The 18,092-nt window shown below is 36.6% G+C and overlaps 1 protein-coding gene across 5 annotated transcripts in view; it reads right to left on the reverse strand.

Moving 5' to 3' along the window:
- FHIT (fragile histidine triad diadenosine triphosphatase) overlaps window positions 1–18,092 on the reverse strand; it is a 1,667,781-nt gene that overhangs the window by 1,335,553 nt on the left and 314,136 nt on the right. For all 5 annotated transcript variants that reach the window (XM_055135669.1, XM_055135666.1, XM_055135667.1 and 2 more), the window contains exon 3: window positions 6,711–6,779. The gene's annotated coding sequence lies outside the window, so the exon portion shown is untranslated. The remainder of the gene's footprint in view (window positions 1–6,710; window positions 6,780–18,092) is intronic.

Raw genomic sequence — 18,092 nt, forward strand, 5'->3', positions numbered from 1 at the left:
GAAAGTCTACATATGCATGTCTGCTCAAACTATAGATTTCTGTTGCTTCTATTTTGTCCTTATTATTTATAAGTTTTCATTTATTTCTTGTATCAGTATTTAAGAGAATATTTTTTGTAAGTTCTCAATGAAGGCAGAATCTCCTGCACCCGCACCAGGCTGTCTTCACTGAGGCCCCCTCGGAGGGGGTGAGTTGAGTTTCCCTCCCCACCCCAAGCAGATCTCCGGCAGCCGAAAACCTCCAAAACCCAGTCACAGCCATACTCAAGGCCACTTTCCACACACTCAGAGGAGCCTCACCCATGAAGGAACCGACAGAGGAACCCAGGTATGCAGGACCCATGGCTGAGATCTCCAAGCCTGCTCCAATCAGGACTGGGCCTCCTCCACCCAGATCCCCCTTTTACCAGCAGCTTGGTAGTCACACCCACAAACTGCCCTCGGCACCATGTAATCTCATCAACAGCCAAGATCCAGAGAGTATAGAACAAAACTCCCGGGAGAGAGTGACACAGTTTTTCCTGGAGTGCATGGCCATGCTTATGACCATGCAACCTCTTATACTCTAGCCCACTGATGTACCTAAAGCAGAACACATATGTTTGGTTTGAACATACTTGCTCGTATTCTCTTATGTATGGGCTTAAAGGGCACCAGAAAGGGACCTAAAGCAGCACACATGTGTTTGGTTTTAACGTACTTGCTCATATTCTCTTATGTATGGGCTTAAAGGGCGCCAGAAAAACAACCTTTACACATTTCCCTCTTATTGTGGTGGGAAGATGCTTGCTGGTTGGGTGGGTGTTTGAATAGTTAACTACTTTATGAAAATAAAATGTATAAAAATCACACACACAAAAAGAAAGTTCTCAATGAAGATTAGGGAGATAGCTCTCGGGGCTAGAGAATATGCTGTACATGTGGAATCCCTGGGTTGATCCTGGCATTGCATGGTCCTTGAGAGAACCAGAAATAGCCCTTGATCACTACCAGCCATGGCTTCCTGAAGAAAAACTTCCCATTTATTATCACTATCAACACACTTCATAGTTATTTAGTCAAATTTTACTCTATAATTTTGAAATGATACTACTGGATAATATAGGTTTAGGATAAATACGTTTTTTCTGGTGAATTATTCTTTTGTCATTAAATGATAACTATCTTTATCCACAATAATACTTTTTGTTTTAAAGTACATTTTGTCTGATATTAACACTGTGTGACTTTCTTTTGAAAGGTAATTGCAATGTATATTATATAAATTTCCATCTATTTTCTTTCAGTCTTCCCATGCCATTATCCTTAATAGGGGTATCCCTTGTAAACAGATTACAGACTCTTGCTGTTTTCTTTTTCTCATACAATTTAAGAACATTTTTTCTATTTATAGAATAAATTGATAATTTTTATACTTATTCTGATTGCTAGTATGCTTAGACTTATTTCAACCATTAAATTGATCTACAATTTAGCACATCTCTGGGGTTATCTCTATGTATACCACAGCAAGTATTGATGTATTTTGTTTAAACTCACAGTTTAGCTCTTATCAGTAAGTCATTTAGTCACATCAGCGAATGATGTTCCCTTAATGCTATAAAATAGTAAGACCCTATACAAATATCATTTTAAAAATCTAAAATTAAGGTGGTCAATCCACTATCCGATTTCTTTGTTGTAGCATAAATATGAAAGAAAGAATCCATCATTCATTTCCTTCTGATGATGTTCTTCACTCCTTCCCCCAATTAGTTTTTCCAATATGTCACAGTTTTCATCTTGGCTACTCCTTTCCTACAGTCTTCTTCTCATTATCTTTTACATAGATAATTGAATTAGTATCTTTTTCTCCTTGTCTTCATATACTAATTTCCACTGTAATTCATCCTACAGTTAAATGAGACTATGCATTGCAAGTTAAAATATTTGAACTTTACCTCTGGCCAGTGCATTACAAACCTAAAATCCAAACACATACTCTCATAACTCCAAATATACTCTAAGATATTTTTTATTAATTTGTGGTTTTATCCAATTAACATTCTAAAGATTCTAAATGACAATGTGATAATTGAGCTGTGCTTTCCAATAGTAGTGCCAGAGTTTGTCTTTTCTCCCAACCCATCAACTTTCTTTTGTTCTCAGAGTCACTGGCACCAAATGATCACCTAAAGTGACAGCTTTTAACTTTCAATGTGTCAGTAAGCACATCTGGCTGTTGGGTTGCTAGAATTGTCCTAATGCTAGAATTGTGCCAAGTCTGACACTGTGTTCTTGAGTAGAGCTGATTTGCAATTGAAAGATACTGTCATCAAATAAGTCTTTAACATAGTAAGTTATTTAATTAATGTAGACTTTGATATGACATCATAAAAACTCATGGTGTGGAAGGATAATAGTCTGTTTTAATTGTTATGAGATAATGAGGAAAGAATAAAGGCAGGATTAATATGTAAATGATATGTTTTTATCAAATGAAAAACAAATGATATTATGGGAACTGTGCCAAAGAAGCTTTCTCAATATTTCAAATAGCAAAATGTAGTGAGAGTAAAGGCATACCAAATTAAAGAAGGTTTGGCATTAGTATATTCAATATCCAGTTAGCAAACATATGTTAAATGATTAATCAATAAACACTGAGTGTAAACACTGTTGTAGGCACCGAGGATATAAAAGCAATTAAGACAAGCAAAATGCCTACTTTCATAGATGTTACGTTTGAACAATAAACAAATTGAACAATAAACAATTAGCACAAACACTTCTAAGATTACGTTAGATAAGATCAAATCACATGAAGAAAAACAAAAGCAGCATGAGGAGACAGAAAACAATGGAGACAAGAACAGGTACAATAGGCAGATCACAGAAGAATTTTCTAAGAAAATAACATTTGAGCAGAAATCTAAATGAAACAAGGAGGCGAAGCACAGAAATATCTTGAGGAAAAGACGTTGAGGCAGAAGTAACAGCACATAGAGATGCTGATGTGGGCAGAGTTTGATACTGACATGGAAAAAGGTTGATTTAGCTGACGAACAAAAAGAAAAATAAAGAAAAACCCCAAAACCTACAAATAATAAAAGCAACTAAAGAAAAAAAAACTACAGTGGTCATACAGAGGGGACAAAGAAGGAGAGTAATCTGAAATAAGGTGAGAGAGAAACAGAAGCTAAATCTTGAAGGACTCTGAAGCTATGACTAAGAGATAGAATTTTATTCTGAGGATGATAGGGAGTTACTAGTGGGTTCTATGAGATTCATGCATAATGAAAAGGCAGGGGTGCAGGGGCAGTTAAGAATGAAGATTTGCTGAACAAACAAGATAGTCTGCTGGTTGTTTCTATTTCCCTAACGAAATATGAAGTGAGGGGATTAGAGGAATGGGAGAATTAGGACTGGGACTTGGAGGATTGAGAAAACAGCAGTCAGGAACTATTGTGAAGATCTGTCTCAGAAAGTGTACGTGTTAGGTAAATGACAGGGAGTGCGAAGCACAGCAGGGGATCCGTCTGAAAATTGAGGATACAAATCTAAAGTGAAGCAGTTTAGTATGGTTCTGTGTTTTCCATTCAACTTCACTGAGACCCAAAAATGGGTTGAAAACTAAGTGATGGTCAGAGTGATGCCAGATAAATTTGACAAAGACATATGAGTAGAGGAGAGATTAGCCCTGGCATCTAAACTGGATAAGGAGGAAGTGAGGGCATGGAGGGAATGATGAATAGTGCATAAAAGTAGCAGGTCAATATAGTAGAGGCACCAAGGGATCAATAATATCTATTGGACAAAGTATACTCGATTGCATAAGGAGGCATTCCTGGAAAAACAGAAGGTGGTAGCCAGAGAGAGATACTTTGAAATACATTCTGTTTTCTTGTTCATTCTGGTTTGGGGGCCAGAGCCATCAGTGCTCAGGGATTACTCCTGCTTTTTTTCTCAGTGTTCACTCCTAGTGGGCTCAGAAAGCCATACAGGGTGCCAGAAATCAAACTCAGTTCAATTGCTTGCAAGGCAAGTGTGCCACCTGCCGTACTATTGCTCTGGCCCCTGAAACACATTTTGAAGGTTAGTGCATTGTTTACACAGGCACAGCTTACTTGGGGTAAAGCAACTCTGCATTGTGTTAAACTGTCTCAAGTACTGAATGAACAGCATTCAACATCCTTGCCTCGTGCTCTCCCAAAGTCAGCTGCACTCCTTACACTTTCAAGTGTTCTCATAGACTAATATAACCCAGACTGGATCACTGGCCTGAGGGTGTACAGAGACATTTTTGCAAATAAGAAACAAAGAATTGAGAGGCCAGATGAGCTTTCTATGTGGACAGTTTTACTAAGAATAATGGATGATAACAGTAATGTACATAAAGATGGGGGGTAGAGAGTAAAATATACAATAAATGTTAACAATATTTAGACAATAGGATAGGAGACAATAGGATAATCTGATAGTATGTAGGAGAGGAGAGGAGGAAGAAAGAGGCTGTCTAGAAGAGGATTAAAAAAGTCAGTTTCCAGCCACTGAGAAGAAAACAGCCATCACCTTAGGGAATTGCCAAAAGTATCAATAGAGTTTTTTCTGATGACAGAAATGTTGAGCTTCTATGTCCTCTAATAACACAGAGTCCTACATATCTTGTGCCTATAGAGTCCCTGAAATCAGGCTATTATGTCTGAAGAACTGTTTCTTTAAATATGTTTTTATTTATCAAGGCTCTGTGGCTTACAATATAGTCAATGCTCATCTGTTAATGATGGCTTTCTGTGCACATAACTCCAACATAACCCACCCTTGACCACTGTACTCATCTCCATCCCCCAAGGACCCTAGTGCCCCTCCATGTCAACAACGGTTTCCAAACACAGTTGTGTGAATTAGTTCTGTTGTATTGTCATTGGCCCTTTTGGGCTATATGACTGTGTATCTTTAAAACCCACACATGAGAGAAATCATTCTGTATCTATCCCTTTCCTTCAAACTAACTTCACTTAGCAGGACCACATCTGGTTCCATCCATGTTGCAGGAAAATTATTCTTTTTTTTAGAACTGCATAGTATTCCATTATGTATACAGACCGCAATTCTTGGTCAATTCTCCCATAGTTAAGCATTTGGGCTGTATCCATATCTTGACTATTGCACTCAGTGCTGCAATGAATATAGGTGTGCATATATGATTTTGAATTAATGTTTCTCTGTTTGGGAAATGGATGCCAAGAAGTGTATCTCTAAGTTGTATGGTATCTCAAATCCTATATTTTGGAGAGATCTCCATATTTCTTTCCACAGCAGCTGAACCATAGTGGCTGAGGATTACTTTTTCCCCATATCCCTGCCCATACCGGCTATTTTCATACTTTGTGATACATATCATTCTTTCTAGCATGAGATATCTCATTGTTGGTTTTCTTTCCACATGCCTATTGGCCATCCATGTTTCTTTTGGGGAAAGGTTCTGTTCATCTCCACTGAAAAGTCCTTGGATATTTTGTTGGTGAGTTTTATGACTGCTCTATAGATCTTGAATATCAGCACTTTATCTGTTGCTCTTTTTATTATAGCTTGAGTTTCTTTTGATGTGCAGAAGTTTTTTTATTTGATGTAGCTCCATTTATTTTTATTTTTGTCATCTTTGCCTCCATAGTTATCCCATTGAAGACACTTCTGCAGTAAATGTCCTAGAAATTTATGCCTATATTTTCTTCAATATGTTTTATGAATTTTGGTCTAATCTTGAGGTATTTAATCCACTTTAAGTTTACTTTTGTGAAAGATGGTCTCTTCTCCACCCCTCCTCTTTTCAGCATCAGTTTATTATCCTGTTTTTAATATCTCAGGGTTTTTTTCCACTGAGGAAACAATAAACAGACATTGAGGACTATCTATTTCCTTTCTTTGTTTCATCATACTCAGCATATGAATGAGATCAGCTCATACTTGTCTTTTTCCTTCTCACTCTACGTAGCTCATGACACAAATGCACAAGAAAATTTTAATCTCTGGGTAGTGAGGGAAAGAGAAAGGGTAGGTGTGAGTCCAAAAAAGTTTTAAGATCTGGTGAAGGAAAGTGAAAGAAATGATACTCGAAAGTATCAGCATTTCCAATAAGCCGAATGTCAAACTCTGATTTTATTTCTTTTTGCCTTATCCAATATCAAATTCTGTGGCATATTGTTATGGAGACACTTGAGAAATTTTTCTTCAGTAATCTAAGATGTCACCGCTGTACAAGAACTATTCCTTTTTTATTAGAAGCACCCGGTATAAAAGGATTATGACTATTGCCTGATTTTCTGGTGCCTATGAGTGCCATCCCTAAAGGCTGAGTCTGACTCAGTGAAAGAAGGAAGAAGAAATGTAACTTCCCTTCTCTCAAAAGATGTTGTTGCTTGGAACTTGTATTTCTTGGGTTTTGTGTGTTTCTATTTAATTTAGGGAATAAATTAATTGTTACCCAAACTGGAATAAAAATATTCTGATCTGCTCTTGCCATAAGATAAGATATGCGTAATGCATGCTTTAGAAATAGAAAAACAAAAATCATGCATACCCTCGGTCTACATCACCATACAGACTTCCAAAATGGTGTCTTACATGCTTAGAGGCTCTGTTGCAAGATTACCAGCAAAACTCTTATCAGCCAATTTGTTCCCTCATCAACCAACTTGACATTGACAATTTAGGGGCCCTAAATCACTCACCCAGTGGAAGAATCTTCAGGCAGAAGACTGGCAAAGTCCCGTTATCAGAACACTGCTTCTTGACACCGCCTTTGATAAGAATAAAAAAACAGTGACATGTCTTTGATTAGTTTTTGTAATTTGTTTTCAATTTCCATATAACTATAATTAAAGTATCAAAACATTCTGTTCTTTTTACAGATAGAGAGGGGAACGGTTGTCCATAGATTAATAGATCAGAAAATACACCATTAAGTTAAAGGTCTCTGTGGGCCTAATCAATATAGCTGGTCAATTCCCTAGTGTACAAAGATCCATTTCTCTTGAATCTGAAAGATTTTAAGGAAGAAACTTTCCTTTCAGGTGTCCTCACATAGAAGCTTTAGTGATAGTACAGTGGATAGGGTGCTTGCCTTGCACATGAGTGTCCCAGATTCCATCCAGAGCGTTCCATATAGTCCCCTGAGCGACATCAGGAGGGAACCCTGAGTGTAGAGCAAGGAGTAATCCCTGAGCACCACTATCCCCCAAACCAAAATAATAATAATAACAATAAGAAGTTTCCATTATTATTTGTATATTTTATGTACTAACCTGACCCGAAGGAGGCTGTTTACATGAACTGTACTTCTAATTTCTCGGGGTTTTTCATAGTCAGGCAAAGAGAAAGAAATTAAGAGTTCATAGATTTCCACAGCATTGATGAATTTGGTTCTGTCAAATGTCCATTCCTAGAATACACTTTGGACTCAGGAGACATATTTATGCTTCCACTATATTAATTTCTTAGTTCTTAGTAGTTGGCCCAGGGTTGAACTAATTATTCTTGCTTTCCTCTTTCCTCTTTGGTTTCCCCAATGTGATTTGATCATCGTGGAAGCCAAAATGTATTTTGATGCTAGAACATTAATACCAGTTAACTATTCTGTTCTCTAACCATGGCCAAAGAAGTAATCTTTAAACTTATAAAATTGGTTGAGAATCCTCCACGAAGAATAAGTAAATGGAATGCCCCACCTTAGCCTCTAGGCAAAACCTATCTGCCACAATAAAGAGCAGCAAAAAGCTACTCAAGTAATCCAATTGCCTATTTTCTCTGTGCACAAGCCCCCCTGGTGGAAGAACTAATAGGTAGTAAAATAGTTATAATAAAAATAACCACATTTAAAAAATAATAAGGAAAAGTTGATTTGCAATAAGAACAGAATTGTGGAATTGAAAGTCAAGTACATTGATTAACAAATAGGAGCTGCAACTGGAAAACTACTCCTCGGGGATGAAGTAGGAGGATGAATGATTTACTAAAAGGTCAACACTGTTCTCTTATCTTCACCACCCATCAGTTTTCATCACCTCCAATTTGTCTACCACACAACAGAAAGCAGATCATAAAATATTCACCATAAAAATTAACTTTAATTTTGCAACTCAAAAAAGAAACGTAGTCTTATATAATCAAACCATATGGGCAAACTACTCAATTAGTATTCCTCAGTTATATTAGAAAAAGTACTGACATTTAAGACTCTATAAGAGATAAGGTACTCAGCAAGTACCAGAACTGTGCTCTATGATTAGCTCTGCTGATCCACTATTATTTCTCAAACAAGAGAAGATTCAATGAATCCCCTCCCCTGAAAAAAACAAACAAACACTGCAATAAAGGAAGAAGGAAGAGGAGGATGGTGTTATCATCTCTTTTGAGTTATCATCTCCTGGAAGCCAAGCAACTCTGTACTCTGTGCTCATTGCTGGTCTGGATGAGAGGCTATCAGCCTCAACATACCTTTCATACACTGATGGATGACCTGTGAGATGAATTACTAGCACACTTCAATTTGATAGCATTTGTAGGAAAAGAAACATAATGTCAGAAGAAAATATATTTTTAGGCAGGAGTGATTCTGAAAATTAACATATTTACAAATCTCCATATTGCCTTCACTGGACCTGAAAAAAATCATTAAGTCATTTTAATAGAACCGATGATTCCATTAAAAAAGATTGAGCTTTCATATAAGCCAGCAATTCCATGTCTTAGCATCTACCCCAAGGACCCCAAAACCCTACTCAGAAAAGATGATTTCACCCTATATTCATTCAGCACAGCACTATTCACAATAGCCCAAATCTGAAAACAACCCAAGGCCCCTGGATAGATAGGTTGAGTGAGGAACAGTCTGGTGGAGAGTATCATGTTGGAATATTGTATGTATGAATCCTAATCATTAAACTATTGTAAATCATGATGCATAAAATAAGCTACAATCTTTTTTCTTTTTTTATTTTTATTTACTTTTTTGCTTTTTGGGTTGCACCTGGCAATGCACAAGGATTACTCCTGGCTGTGCACTCAGGAACCACCCCTGGCGGTGCTCAGGGGACCATATGGGATGCTGGGATTCAAACCCGGGTTGGCCATGTGCAAGGCAAACGCCCTACCTGCTGTGCTATCACTCCAGCCCCTACAATCTTTTTTAAAGGAAAAGAGAGTAGTTCCCTACTCTCAATCCTGACATGGCCAAAAAAAAGAAGTCATAAGAAATTTTCTGGATGGTGGGTTGAATTCTTGTTTTGTTTTGAATAGGAGGAAAAGCTGGTTTTGTGTTTCTCCTTATACTATGCTCAATCAGCTAGTCATTCCATGGCTTTAAGATTACAATGTAAGCCCATTATAATAATATGTGTATGGACGGGGTGGGGCGGGGAGACAAAACAGTGCCACTAGCTACGAAGTCTTGACTTATTCATCCACTTTTAATCATTTGTTTGTTTGGATGTCTGTGTAGACACGATCAAGGAACAGTTCCTAGGATTTTATGGGATTTTACTGAAAGAGAGTTAAGAACTAAGATTGTAAGGAGAATCATACATTATTTCCAAGAGGAGAGAAGTCAAAATAGTTTCTGGGTAGCCCAAACACAGAGCAGTTATACTGTAAGCCAAAAGTTAATTCTTAATGTGCGTTGATAACAGAAATAGCATAGATAAAATTCTTGGTCATTTAGAAATGTAATAATAAACATATAAAATATAATATAAATGCATACTAAAATATCAACATTGCTGCATCTGTACACATCTTTTAAAGCAGCTGCCATATTTATTATGCAATTGTGTTTACATGCTTTCCTTCCCATTAGATTACATGCTCCCTTAAATCAAGGATCATTTCTTTTCATCTTTGCTAAGAATCTCTAAGCTTTCTTGCTTTCAAGGTCAGAATCAAACTTAGATAGAGTCTAACTATAAATGCCTAGAAAATACATTTTTGACTCTAAGATCTTATTTATTCTAAGCAGCCCTACTTTTAAAAAAAATCAACAAATGTTAACATTTCCAAACTATCCCGAAGGTAAGAGAAAATAAAAATTAAATGGCATCAAGTGATATTTACCTTCTCAAGACATGACAATCCAAAACAAATGAATGTGGCAGCTCCTTTTACTGATCTATAAGCTAAATTCAGTACCAACTGGAAAATTCTAACATCCTTCCCCATGTCATAAAACACACCAGCTCACCAGTCACTGGAGGGTCTAGCAATCTTATATGAGCACTACCCCCAGATCAGATAAAAATTCTGAATGAAATTTATAAGGTTTGAATAGAACCAAAAAGAAAATGGTGACATTAAGAGAGATTAGATGGGGACAAGACTTATAACTATTGATTCCCTGTTGGCAATTTCATGGAAAAATACACTGTAGATATACAAAGAACATTTGGCTTGTTTTCAATTCTTTCTTTTTAAAGTTCTTAAAAAAATCAACCAAGAAGGAGTAGAAGTGAAAGATTTGTGGCTGGAACCCAAAGGTTTTCTCCAGAATAGGAAGCTTTCATCACTACACCATAATTATGCAAATATTCTCCTGTAGAGTCCAATACTTTTATTTATTAAGCTTTACCACTGCCATCCTGGTAACCCAAAGAAGCCAATCTATAATGACTCAAGGCACATTTCACAATAGACTCCAAAGGACACATGAAGTCATTTGCTAAAATGACTCAATCCAGATGGAAAACATTCTGACCTATACATAATTGATTGACCTTTGCAATGCTTTCCTTGTTATTTATATACTATCATATGCATGAATGTATATCAGTGGTATTTACACTTGGCAGCTACTTTTGAGAACACATTACTCAATTGGAATTTGCAGCGTTTTATGACCATTTCCTGACCAAACACTCACAAATGAAGGACGAGAAAAGATATTATCTTAAAAATAACATTTAATAGGCTCTGGGGAGTTTAAAGCTCTCTTACTCTACTTGTTTTCAATTATACTAGACAAGATATAAAGCTGAATTTAAACTCCTGAAATAAAGGCTATTAAGGAGAATTTTATGTGTGTATCAGTTGGGGTTCAATAATAATAGTGAATTGTGATTTACCAAAGAAATAGAATGTTTTGGATATTTGTAAGAAAAGTCTATTTAGTGAAACTGCACTGCACTGTCATCCCATTGTTCACCAATTTGCTCGAGTGGGCACCAGTAACGTCTCCATTGTGAGACTTGTTGTTACTGTTTTTGGCATATTGAATATGCCACTCGGGTAACTTGCCAGGCTCTGTCGTGTGGGTGGAATACTCTCGGTAGCTTGCTGGGCTCTCCGAAAGGGATGGAGGAATCGAACTCAAGTTGAGGCGTGCAAGGCAAATGCACTACCTGCTGTGCTATCGCTCCAGTCCGTTGAGTGAGTGAAACTACGTAAAATAATAAATTACCTGAGAAAGCAGAGGAACCTCTATGACATTATTTTGCCTTTTTATTTCATTATGAATTTGGTTTTTCAAAAAAAATAAGCTAAATATTATATGAAATGCAGATTATTGGGATGATTCAAGATAACCCTAGATTTGGAAAGGCAAATAAGCATCAAATATGTCTTTAGTACCATTATGCCAACCCAGGTGGACACCAATAACTAACTTTTTTTGTTTTTGTTTTGGGGCCACACTCAGCAATGCTCATGACTTCTTCATAGCTCTGCATTCAGGGATCACTTCTGGCAGGGCTCAGGGATCATATGTGATGCCAGAGATCAAGCCTGGGTCAGCTACAGGCAAGTTAAGTGCCCTACTCGCTGTACTATCTTTCCGGCTCCTGATTACTGTGTTCTTAGCAAAATAATCTTTGTAGACTCAAAACACACTTCCAATAGTGTTTCAGGCAAACATTATTAATTAAGTGAATATAGAAATAAAGCAAAATATATCTGCCATTGCTAGACTAAATAATCATGCAGTTATTTTCAGAGTCAAGTACATATTAATATTACTGCTCAAAAATATTATTAATAGTAATAAATCTTTGTTATTCAATACTGGTTACTCTTCTTCTAAAGTAAATTTTCAACTATATTCTCTGAATTCACAGGCATATTTCACAGTTTTGTTCTGGTAATTTAATTAAATAGATAATATAATTAATTAGCAGATTATATTTTATACCCTGTATTCTATCTTTGTTGTCATGTACACTAAGACTCAATCTAAAACAAAACAGGTTTTAAAAACTCAAATTTAAAATTATGTCTTTGATTTCTAGGAGAATATTCAATCAAATTTAGCAGTTTTTCATGGCCAGACAGTTCCTGTGATCCTTAGCATAAATTGAAAGGAAATGTTATTCTAAGTAGAATAAGATGGAAATGCTTGCGTGTTGTGTAGGAATAGTATAAAACAGTGAAAAGAGAATTAAATAGATTTATGTGTATATGCAGGGATAAATGTTAGAAACAAAAAGTCAACGGAATATATGCTATTGATACTTTATAAGTAGTATTCTAGGTTACAGAGTTACAAAAGTCCTGACATACTGATCTCCTTAATTCTGGGGGTGAATAGTAGCTAGAGTCCTAAAGCCCTGGTGAGAGATATAACTAATATTTATGCCAAGGTTAAAAACAATATTTTTTTTATTTTATTCTTTAATTAGTGAATCACCATGAGGGTACAGATACAGATTCACACATGTTAGAATTTGTTTTTCTCTCATACAATGTTCCAAACACATCCCTCCACCAGTGCCCGTTCTCCATCACCAATAAACCCAGTATCCCTCCCCCCTATCCCATCTCCCTCCCACCCCACCCTGCCTCTGTGGCAGGGTACTCCCTTTTGATCTCTCTCTCCAATTGGGTGTTGTGGTTTGCAATAGGGGTATTGAGTGGCCATTGTGTTCAGTCTCTAGTCTAGTTTCAGTGCACATCTCCCTTCCCGGGCGGGATCTCCAACCACATTTTACTTGGTGAAAAAACAACATTTTCAAGTAGAATGTATGACATGATGTGAAGAAGTTGGGAAGCATTTGACATGTGGTAGAAAACTGCTTTGAGAATGCTCAGAGACTAAGTATGTCTTGTTTTAGAATTTGTATACATGTGACAAAATTATTTTATGTGACTGGAGCAATAGCACAGCAGGTAGGGTGTTTGCCTTGCACTCGGCTGACCCGAGTTTTATTCCTCTGTCCCTCTTGGAGAGCCCAGCAAGCTACCAAGAGTATCCAAGAGTATCCCGTCCGTGGCATATTCAATATGTCAAAAACAGGAATAACAAGTCTCACAATGGAGATGTTACTGGTGCCCGCTCAAGCAAATTGATGAACAGTGGGAGGACAGTGCTACAGAGAAGGTAAAGGAAAAAGACAGATGAGTAAAACATTGTCTATTAAAATGGAAAGGCAGGAGATGGCAGGGAAAGAACACGAGTTGGTGGCATTCTCATCATTCTTAAATTGGATGTAGTGTTCATAGATTTTTAGTTCATTATGCTTCTCAAAGATTATCTTAAAATAATAATATTTCATAGTAGCACTTTTATAAGACACCAAGATGTTGGCCCTGGAGATTAGGGAAGAGAAGGAAAGAAAAAGTGGAGGGGGGGGGGAAAGAGACAGATTAGAGCAATGGGGGCTAGATCAGGGGATTAAGGTACAAAGGTGGTGTTAAAGAACGATAAGAGTCAAATATCCAAACCACAGAGTCAACACACTGAAATCAAGATACCCAAACTTTAACAACTGAACTTAGAAAAGTGCCTGTCAAGAGCGCAGGCTGTAGCTGAAGAGGGTGGGGACAGGGGAGGGAGGATGGGAAAAAATCTGGAAACATTGGTGGAGGGAAGTTGACACTGGTGGGATCACTGTTGCAATATAGTGTATCCAAAACTCAACTATGACTAACTTTGAAAATCTCCGTGCTTTAGTTAAAAAAAAATAGAATTAAAAAAAAAAAAGATATTGCTACCTATGGTGGTAGCTACTACGCATGTCTTAGGCATCAAAAAGACAATTTCCTATTGAGGAAAAGGAAGCAATCTTCTGATAAGACAACCAATCAGGCTTCACAGGGTTCAGCCATAATAGCAACTTTGAATCCACATCCGGACTTAACATTATATAAGTCCCATTTCTCTGAGTCAGAACATGAGTGGAACATGAGAGGGGCTAGTACAGCAGGGAAGGCTCTTGCCTTGCATGCTGCCAACCCAGGTTTGATCCCCGGTAACCCATATGATCTCCAAACCCCTGCCAGGAGTGACCCCTGAGTACAGAGGACCACTGGGTGTGGCCCTAAAATTCATGCCCAACAACTGATGAACAAATAAAAAGGGGTATCTTCATATGACAAAATATAACTTGATTAACTAAAGAACATAGTACACATATATGCTGCTACAAAGATAAAGATGCTGCTTTAAAGCATTATGATAAATAAAAACCTCAGTCACAGTATCTCTCATATGGTGTGATTATGTATACATAAAATAAATAGAATAATGAAATAATCAAGTCAAAAACAGATTTGCAGTTGCTTTGGTGTTGCAGGTTTGAGGTATAGAAGAAAGTGTTATCTAATACATGTTTGGCTTTTTCTTTGAGCTGACAGGATTATTCTAAATTGACTGGGGTGGTGATTATATTTATTGGTGAATATACCAAAGGCCACTGATTTGTACATTCTAGGCACATGATATGGTATATGAATTGCATTTCAATGAAAACTAAATAAACAGTAGAGGACATTCTTTAAAAAAAAAGACATCAAGATGAAGAAACTAGCTGATTTTCTAACTTGTTTAGTTCTTCACAGTACAATATAACTACAATTTAAGAACAGACAATAGTTCTTAAGGAAGGCCTGAACCGAACTTAGAAAAGGTTTCTAGTAGCCAAAACCCTACTCAATGACAAGAATTTGTCCTAATAATTCAATTAACAAGTAGCATATTCTAGAGGTTTGTAACAGTCATCTATAATGCCCTTCTCAATAACAACAAGCTTCCTTTCTGCTAATGCAACTCAAGTAGCCCAGAGGTTTCTAAGGGTCAACTAGAATACTTTCTTCAATTATTCTAAGATCTTGCTTTAATTCAACTATTCATAAAAAATGAAACATTAAAATTCAATTTCCCTATTCAAATAAAAATATGAAAATCATGTGCAAGCCTCTTAATTAAAATTTATTTAGTTGCAAGAAAGAAAAAATCCACTTGAAGAGCTCAAGTGGAGGAATGATTTTAGATAAGCAACTGGAAGTATCCTATAGTAAATTGAGTAGTATGCAGATTAGTCTGTGACCGCACACAAACTACACTATATAGGCTTCACAAGATATAAGAATTAAGAAGGGAAGGAGGAATTTACATTTAATATGGACACAATGACTCTCTCACATGGTTTATAGGGTCCTATTATCTCTCTTTCTGGAGCATTTATCTTATCGTCTCCTTAGATATGTCTTCCCTGCTTTGGTTTATATCTCCTTGTGTTTAATTGTAAAGCAAAGTTATATCCTAAGAACAACTTCAAAATACCTAGAAGAAAATAACCTTGATTTACCTAATCAAGGTCAAGATTAGTCCACACCCAAAAGAATCAGTCACAGTTCTACACCAAACAAACACGGGGGCCAAGCAGGTACTAAAGTTGGGAAGTGAAGAATGGGATGTTAAGACCTGGGAAAAACTGAGCTTATATTAATATGCTACTTCCCAATTTTGACTAATCACAGAAATCCAGATTTTCCTTAAAATTTTTAAATATTGAAAACATATCTCTGGTGGTGGAGAGATAATACAGTGAATAAGGCATTTGCCTTGCACCTGGCAGACTCAGTTTCAATCACCAGACCGCATATGCTTGCTCAAGCGCCCCAGAAATGATCCCTGAGTAGAGAGCAAGAAGTATTTCCTGAGTACAGTCAGGTGTGGCTCAGAAAATTAAATAGATATAAATAAAATGAAAGTATATATGCAGAACATGTTAGGCTACATTCCTTTGTGTCTTACACAGAATGAGCTGTGGATATTCTAGATTTAGGAAGTCATACTAGGCAAACAGGGTATTTAAGGAAAAAAGAAGGTTCCAGCAGAAAGATTCTTAAGTCAGGTAGTCATCAATAACAAAATGGGCATTATATTCTACTCTTCAAGACATGTATGCATGGAAATACTGAACTAAACTTTTTAAATTGTAGTGCTCAAGATCAGATTCTAAATTGGATGGAGATCATTGGACACTGATGAGCTCACAGAAAATTATATTATGGTACCAGGAAATAAGGCAAAGAAAACAAAACCAATTATTTACTTCTTTTCTATCTATAGCCAAAATACTTCATACAAAGACAACTCAGTACACAGCAATTACAGAATTATTTTTAAATTAACTCAAGATGACAGGCAGGGATACTCACCACTATACTAATGAGGACTGGCACGACAGCACAGCAGGTAAGGCGTTTGCCTACCATGCAGCTGACCCGGGTTCAATTCCTCCATCCCTCCCGAAGAGCCCGGAAAGCTACCGAGAGTTTCCTGCCCACACGGAAGAGCCTGGTAAGGTCCCCGTGGCATATTTGATATGCCAAAAACAGTAACAACAAGTCTCACAATGGAGATGATACTGATGCCTGCCCGAGCAAATGGATGAGCAACCGGATAACAGTGACAGTGATACAGTGATAGCATGCCAAATCACCAGAAATAGACTATGGAGAGATTTACATTGTGACCTAACTTGTGTTTCTGATTTTGGATGAGACAAATAACCTAGAGAAGTTTACATAGCATCTTTTCAACCTCCATCCTTAACTAAAATACCTAGTACTAAAACACTAAGCAAGCCATTTTTCTTTGATGTGTAGGCGAGCTTCTGAAAAGCAGGGACAATTTCTAATATTATTTTATGTACCAATAATTATTTTAAACCAAATAAAACAAAAAATCATAGACATATTAAAAATATATCTCTATATTCTAGCAGCCAGAAAATTGAGACTTAGCAGTTAAGAAAATAATTAAGAAAAATGTTGCATTCAAAATTTATTCCTACCTTTTTTTGCATGAATTTTTTCAATAAAATCACTTTAAACATTTTCTTTAAACATGAAATGCATATACAGAACATGTTGAGTTACTATTAATTCAAAATCACATAGCTATGGAGCTTTTGGGGGAATTTGTAATTATACTCAGACTAAAAATCCTTTAGGTACCTTCTGTCAGCTTATAGATACATAGATAGACAAATAGATACAGATTTTTTTCCTAGTATACATACATTGACATGGATATAGTATAGCTACTACAGAAGGAGGCAAAGCTTTGGCAAAATTATCTACTGAAGGTTGTAAACTCCATATGTTTAAACTTTAGAAATTTGGTAAATTTCCCTAATACTAAGAATTGTCTAGCAGTGATTGACTTTTAATGAAATAAGTTAAAAAATATTGAAGATGTAGCACTGTAGCATGTAACACTGACCTCCCGTTGTTCATCGATTTGCTCAGCAGGCACTGGTAACATCTCCATTCTGAGACTTGTTACTGTTTTTGGTATATTGAATACACCAGGGGTAGCTTGCCAAGCTCTGCTGTGCAGGTGGAATACTCTTGGTAGTTTGCCGGGCTCTCCATGAGGGACAGAGGAATCGAATCTGGGTTGGCCAAGTGCAAGGCAAACGCCCTACCTTTGGTGCTATCACTCCAGTGCTTTGAAGATGTAAATACTATTTATAGTTAAATCTTTTTCTTCACTAATTACTGCAGTTGATGCTAGTACGTTTTATCATTGACAACTGGAATGATTTTGGTTTGATGTCTCCCCTTTTCTATTAAAAATAAATGGAATGTTTCATTTTATGTTGCTGTTCCAGATCTAGTAAAATTTTATTGTGTAACTTTCAAACCTAACTTATGAATGAGAAGGAGGGCATAATATCAAAGCATAAGCAGATCAGATGAAAAGAGAGAGATCCATGTCTTTCTGTCCTTGAACCTCAGTTAGTAAACATTAACTTTAATATTCTGCCTCAAATATAAGAATTTTCTTATTTTTCTTATTCTAGTGAGCTGGAAATATCTACAAATTCTTGTTTTGGGGGTGG

This window comes from Sorex araneus, chromosome 4 (assembly GCF_027595985.1).
Source record: "Sorex araneus isolate mSorAra2 chromosome 4, mSorAra2.pri, whole genome shotgun sequence".
Taxonomy (NCBI): Eukaryota; Metazoa; Chordata; class Mammalia; order Eulipotyphla; family Soricidae; genus Sorex; species Sorex araneus.